The sequence below is a fragment of the Polypterus senegalus genome, chromosome 15 (assembly GCF_016835505.1).
Source record: "Polypterus senegalus isolate Bchr_013 chromosome 15, ASM1683550v1, whole genome shotgun sequence".
In the NCBI taxonomy this organism is placed as follows: domain Eukaryota; kingdom Metazoa; phylum Chordata; class Cladistia; order Polypteriformes; family Polypteridae; genus Polypterus; species Polypterus senegalus.
In genome coordinates this window covers 21566274-21573070 of record NC_053168.1, presented here as the reverse complement: position 1 = coordinate 21573070, position 6797 = coordinate 21566274, and positions in this window count along the sequence as shown.

The window sequence follows — 6797 nt, the reverse complement described above, 5'->3', positions numbered from 1 at the left end:
AATCCACTGCATCCACTGAACAGTGTCATCTCCAGGCAGAGGAGCAGCTTCAGTGACAGACTTTTGTCACTGTCCTGCTCCACTGACAGACTGAGGAGATCGTTCCTCCCCCACACTATGCGACTCGTCAATTCCACCCGGGGGAGTAAATGCTAACATTAATTTTATTTTAATTTTTTTCATTTTTATTACTATTTAATTTAATATTGTTTCTTTGTATCAGTATACTGCTGCTGGATTATGTGAATTTCCCTTTGGGATTAATAAAGTATCTATCTATCTATCTATCTATCTATCTATCTATCTATCTATCTATCTATCTATCTATCTATCTATCTATCTATCTATCTATCTATCTATCTAAAACCATTTCAGGGAGCACGTTTGAGTTGGTAAAATCAAAGACCTCAGAAAGCCTATTGTAGGTCACTTCACATCACTTGATCGTAGCCACACTGATCTGTCTGGTTGTGTTCTTTGATGATGAAGAATGGAAAAGGTGTGCAAGGTAGGATTGCAAGGAGGAAGCCACTACCCTCCAAAGAGAACATTGCAGCCCATCAAAAATTTGCTAAAACATCATAAGAATAAGACAGAAGGCTATTAGAAGAATGTTCTGTGGTTGGGTGAGTCCAAGATAGAAAGTTTTGGCTTGATGAAAAGCAAATAAGAACCTTATCCCATCTGTGAAACATATTGACCGTAGTATCATGGGGTAGGCCTGCTTTGCTGCCTCTAGACCAGGATGGCTTACTGTCATTGATGGATGTATCAGCACATTTGACAGAAAAATGTCTTGTTATCCTTGCATGAAATGAAGTCTAAGAGAAAGTGGATCATGCAGCAACACAATCACCATGAATGTACAAGTTATTATAATGAAGAATGGTTAAAGTAGAAGAAATTTCAGGTTTTGGAATGGTAATGGCCGTGTACAAAATCTTGCTTATTTTTCATTGTAAAATGTGCTTACTCAAGTACGCGCATAAGAAAATCAGATTTATAAAACTATACGTATTCCAGGTCCCACACAAAAGTTCCTTTATTAATCTCAAATCAAATAAAAATCTGTGCATGTGCCTTTAGACACTCCCTATCATCTCCCTCCAGTAACCGTGTACGACTCAACATTTTTTAATATTTATAATCGAATCAACATATACATTTGAGTGAAGTCTTTACAATAAACCTCAAGAGAATGGAGGACATGAAACTTCATGTAACGTGTACTTGAGGTATTACTGACTAAAATGAAGACTGCAGACTCTTTGCAGGAGTCACAAATAAAATAAAAAGCTAAGGGAACGAGGAGCTGTTTGTTTCCTTTAGGGGGCGATATAGCTCCCTAATTGGAATAAGTTCTTTTATAATTGTGGAGTTTTAAGTAACCGAAAAATATAGAGATATGATATTAAAATGCGATATCCCTCCCATAGTGATACGGTGGTACGAATCACATAAGAAAAGATAAGTTAGCTTTCTTTACTGACGATTTACGCGGCATTACAGACGGGAAGCCATAATAGCATGACAATATCAAGGTGGGATCTTGATCTTTAAAGTGTGCCATTTTTCGTTGCTGCGCTGGAAGGGTTTTCAGGACGAATGATGATGTCACCCATTCATCCGTCCATTGGCTTCGAAGTGTTTGGCTGCACTCCAAGTATTTATACTGTCTTCTTTCTCACGTGTAGGCCCTTCCTTGATTTCCAAACAAGGAAAGGAAAGGATTCAATTTCATCTCTAACAGAGGACAAAATAGCATACACCTGTCTTTAGGCTGGCTACGCATTCCTCAAGCTGTCTCTGTCCATCTTGTCCTATGCTTGACCAAGCACTTCTAAATGCTGAGAGCCTCTTTTGGCCTGGCCTTTACATGTGAATGAATTCATAAAATTATTTCTTGCACAGAGCACAGTGACATTAAACTTACATTCTTGTTACACTGTTGCAAATGAAGATGCTACCCAGATACATTCCTTACGGTCAGGGTGAGAAGGTCGCGATCAATTTACTTCAATTGTTGATTGTCTTTCTTGTGTTTTTGCCAGGGTTCCTTCCTGGCTGAGATTCTTGTTTTAGGTCTGTTTTGTTCATTTTTTATTCTTTTATTTAAGTTAATGTTACTTTTGTTGATTATTTGCTTTATTCTGTGTTTTTGATTGTGTCTGTGTATTTAAGTTGCCTGGGTTACATTCTATATATTTTGTAGCTGCCAGAACCCACCAGCTAATCACCCCCTGGTATTGCCCCCCTACCCTATACATCTGGAGGGTCTCCGGTAGTTCCTGGCCTTTCATTGTGAATCTGGTGCATTCTTGTGTTTTTTCTGTACTTTGTACCTTTTTGATTTCTCTAGATTTTTAATCTCTGTGCTCTGTTTTTTGACTTTGCCTTGAGATTTCTGAATTTGGACTAAGTCTGCCTTGGATTGCTTTGTGTTTTTAGGCAACTCTATTTTGACATTGTGTGACAGAGGATTTTTGTAAAGAATAAAACCTTTTGATTTTTATGAAGTTTCTGGGTGTGCCTGTTTGCCTAGCCATGATTTGGTGATAGAAGCAAGCAAGCCCCCTCCAGTAGACATTATTGGAAGGGTTTTTGCAGTTTTTTGTGGACTTGTGTGCCTTACGACTCCTAGTCATAGCAGTCTTAAAGTAATTGGCATGACTGACTACACACCATCACGGAATGAATTTGCTTTTGTAAACGGAAAACACTTTAGTTCAATTAATATTCAACTAATACTGTATGTGACGTTCAAATGTGTCTCTGTAATGTTGTGAGGTGGCCTTGCTGAACCCATGATTCCTTTATTTTATCAAATAATAGTGTGTGGAGTAGACTTCATGACCATGTTATATGAAATGGTAACACTGGTATTACCACTTATGTCATACTGTACATCACACAACACACCCATTATATACAGCAGAGGAAACAGACAGACTGCATACTAAGGCAATTAAAGCCTAATGTTCATACTTATCATTATTACCATTATTGAAGACAGGTTTATTGAGAGAAGATGTCAGTTAACTGTGACAGAATTAGTGCAAGAACATTGGAATGGGACTGTCATGTCATTGAAATACACAATGAAATGAGATTTTCTGTTCACTTTGTCGTCCTTCTGTCTGGAGTCCGTGAAATGCCAACACCAATAAATCCTGGATAGGACTTACAAATGTTCAGTGCTTTCCGTAACTTTCAGCCAATTTTCATGCCAAAGTCGTGTTTTTTTAAATCTTGACTTTTGCATAAGAAATGGCATATACTAATAGTAATAATAATAATTTATTTTATTTAAAGGTGCCTTTCATTGCACTCAAGGACACCATGCAATAAGTGAAAGAAAAAAGTATAACAATTAAAATAAAATAACATTATGAAAATATGGTCATAAAGTGGAAACAACCATAAAAACAAAATCAGAGGAATAGGCAATTTTGAAAAGGTACGTTATGTGTCTAGATTTGAAGATGGGAAGTGAAACAATGCTGCAGAAATTTTGAGGGAGGGAGTTCCAAAGACAAGGAGCAACGAAGCTGAGGGATCTACACTCCATGGTAGATAAACGAGTGAAAGGCATATCAGGGAGATTTGAAGAAGAAGATCTAAGAGTATGAGTGGGCATTGTCACGCACAAGCACATGGGGAGCAGTTTAAGGACCCAAGCCGCACCGCAACACCTCGTACCAGGGGACAACGGTGACGCACTAACCTTTCCCTTCTTGTTTTCTCAGCCAGAACAAGGAGCCGCTGCCGTAACACCGCCCGGATGAGCCAAAAAGCCACAACACTTACAGGTTCCTTTCTTCCCTCCAGTCCCCCTATGATGACGTCAACCTCCCATCCAGCATCACGATTTTCCCAGCATTCCACTTTTTAATTTCCGGTCTTCCTGTATAAATTGTTCATCCTCCCATCATTCTATGTCCTTGTTTAATTTTATTGTAAAAGAGAACGTGGATACATTGAACATTTCTGTTATGGTATACAAGGCTAAAAACCCCAAAACTTCACGCTGTGTTTGTTGTTCTTCTTCACAGCATATAAATGTGTAACAGATCCGAGAGATTTAGAGGTGCCAGACTATGAAGAGCTTTGAATGTTAATAGCAAAATCTTGAAATCAATGCAATATTTTACAGGAAGCCAGTGGAGTTTATAAAGAACCAGAGCATTGTGTTCTATGGAGGTGGTTCTGGTGTTAACACAAGCAGCAGAAGTTTGAATCAGCTGAAACCCATGTAAAAGCTTGTAAAGGAAGCCAACCAATATAAAATTACAGTAATCAATGCGAGATGTTACCAAAGCATGTACAAGAATAGCAGTACAGTACTATTAGCTGTAAGAAATGGACAAAGATGGTTTATATTGTGAAGGTGAAAATATGGGGATCAGATAATATTGTCAGTGTGTGTTTTGAAAGATAAAGTGCTGTCAAGGATGGCAACAAAGCTCTTAACCTGAGAAGAAGGTGAAACTAAAGAACCACCAATTAGCAAGGAAAAACTGTCAAGTTTGGCACGAGTCGCAGTATTACCAACAAGAAGAACCTAAGCTTTATCATTATTAAGTTTGCGAAAACTAAAGGAGAACCAGTCTTTTATTTCAGCAAGACAATCAGAGAGGATGAAAGGAGGAAGGTCAGAATTAGGCTTGGTACACAAATACAGTCGAGTGTCATCAGTGCAGCAGTGAAACTGAATACCAGATCTCCTAAAAATATTGCCAAGTACAATACAATACAATACAGTTTATTTTTGTATAGCCCAAAATCACACAGGAACAGGCCCTGCCTCTTGAAAGCCCCCCAGCCTTGACTCTCTGAGAAGACAAGAAAAAACTCCCAAAAAACCTTGTAGGGAAAATGGAAGAAACCTTGGGAAAGGCAGTTCAAAGAGAGACCCCTTTCCAGGTAGGTTGGGCGTGCAGTGGGTGTCAAAAGAATACAACACACAGAACAGAACAAATCCTTAATACAGCATAATAATAAAAAAATTTATTATTAAGATAAAAGTGATAAAAGGTACATAATAAATAGAAGAGGGCCCCAAAACAGAGCCCTGGGGAACGCCACTGGCGACAAGGGTGGGCTCCGATCTACAATGGTCAATAACTCTGAGTCAGTAGCCATTAGCAGATCATTAGTGATTTTAACCAAAGATCTCTCTGTATTATGTAAAGGGCAGAAACCAGACTGAAAGTGTTCAAAAAGGTCAGCACCAGGTTTCTTTCAAATGGAAATTATAGCAGTCATCTTAAGAGCTTAGAGAACAAAACCAGAAAAAAGGAATGAATGTATAATGTCACGTATTAATGGGACAATAGAGGGCAGGCAAGATTTTACAAAATAAATGGGAATTGGATCTAACTGGGAAGTACAAGGTTTAGCACATTTCCGAGTATAAGCAAGTTTTATACAGTAAATGAGGGCCCGACCGTAATCCTACAGGAATGTTGTGGAAGGACCTGAAGCAAGGAAGCCCACCAACATCCCAAAGTTAAAGAAGTTTAGCAAGGAGGAATAAGTTACAATGTGTAGAGCTGATGAACGGTTTGTGGAAATCTTTAGCTGAAGCTATTGTTGCACATGGGGGTCATAACTAGTTCCTTATTATGCTGGTCATTACAATATTTTATGAATTAATTATTTTTGTTAATCCTATATTATAGTTTGTTTTGTAAATAAATATGACTTTTTGCTAATCTACAGTATATCATTTTTAAAGTAGCTTTTCTGTTATCTCTTATCCTTCGCTGCCTTGGTCTCGACCCCTGATGGATACTCAAGGTTTTACTGTATTTTAATTGTTTGTACAGAATGACATCCTTTATTATCTGTTGAGACACACTACTGTACATTAGGAAAAAAAAGGAAACCTCCTCTGGGCCAACTTTGCTGACATTAAGTCTTTAAGCCTTTGTCTCTCAATACTGAGGTTTTCTAGACGCAGATAAGCCAACTCTTGCTTGGTCAACCATCAGATCACAGGCATGCATTTCAAGTAGAAGAGTCCACAAAATCAGAACAGGGTGTCTGTCATAACTTAAAAACTTGTCACTCATAATCACTTCTTCAGTATTTGTGCCTTTCAGATTATGCAGACTGTTGTTGGATTTGGCATTTAGGAAAGAAATTAATGAAATAAGAGAGCAAAATTTCTGCTTACAGGACGTTCCATGTTATGAGACCAGCACAGCTTGTCCAGGTGGGATTTCCATTGGTAGTTCAATCCCTTCTGTTCTGATACTATAAAAAGCGGCAAACTGCAATGGCTGAAGAAGATAAGATGGGCCAGGTGACAAACATAGTGAAAGAGGTTAAGGAGAGAAGTGAAGAAAACTGGCAACCAAACAAAACTTAAGACAAAATGAAAGTAGAAAAACAAGAGCAAAAGAAAGCCAAGAAAGCTTTAGGAAACAGTAAACACACATACTGGTATAAGGTTTTATCAAGAATCTATGGTGGCACGTGTTCGGAAAGGGATAGAATCACAATTGTGCAACTAATTAAACTATATTAAAAGAAAGCTGCCATTTGCCTCAGGTACACAATTTTTCTCTGATGAGTGTTATGAACATCTTTAAGACTCTAGTCAATGGGGATCCACAGCTGACTTATAAAGGTGTGCAACTGGCCAATGAATAACTATTACAGATCTGTAGCTGGAGATCTGCAGCTGACTAACTACAAATCTGTAGCTGGCCAATGGAGAGGTGAAGCCAACCAATAAAAGTCTGCACCTTGTCAATGAAGGACTGGAGCTATTGAATGGACATCTGTAGCTG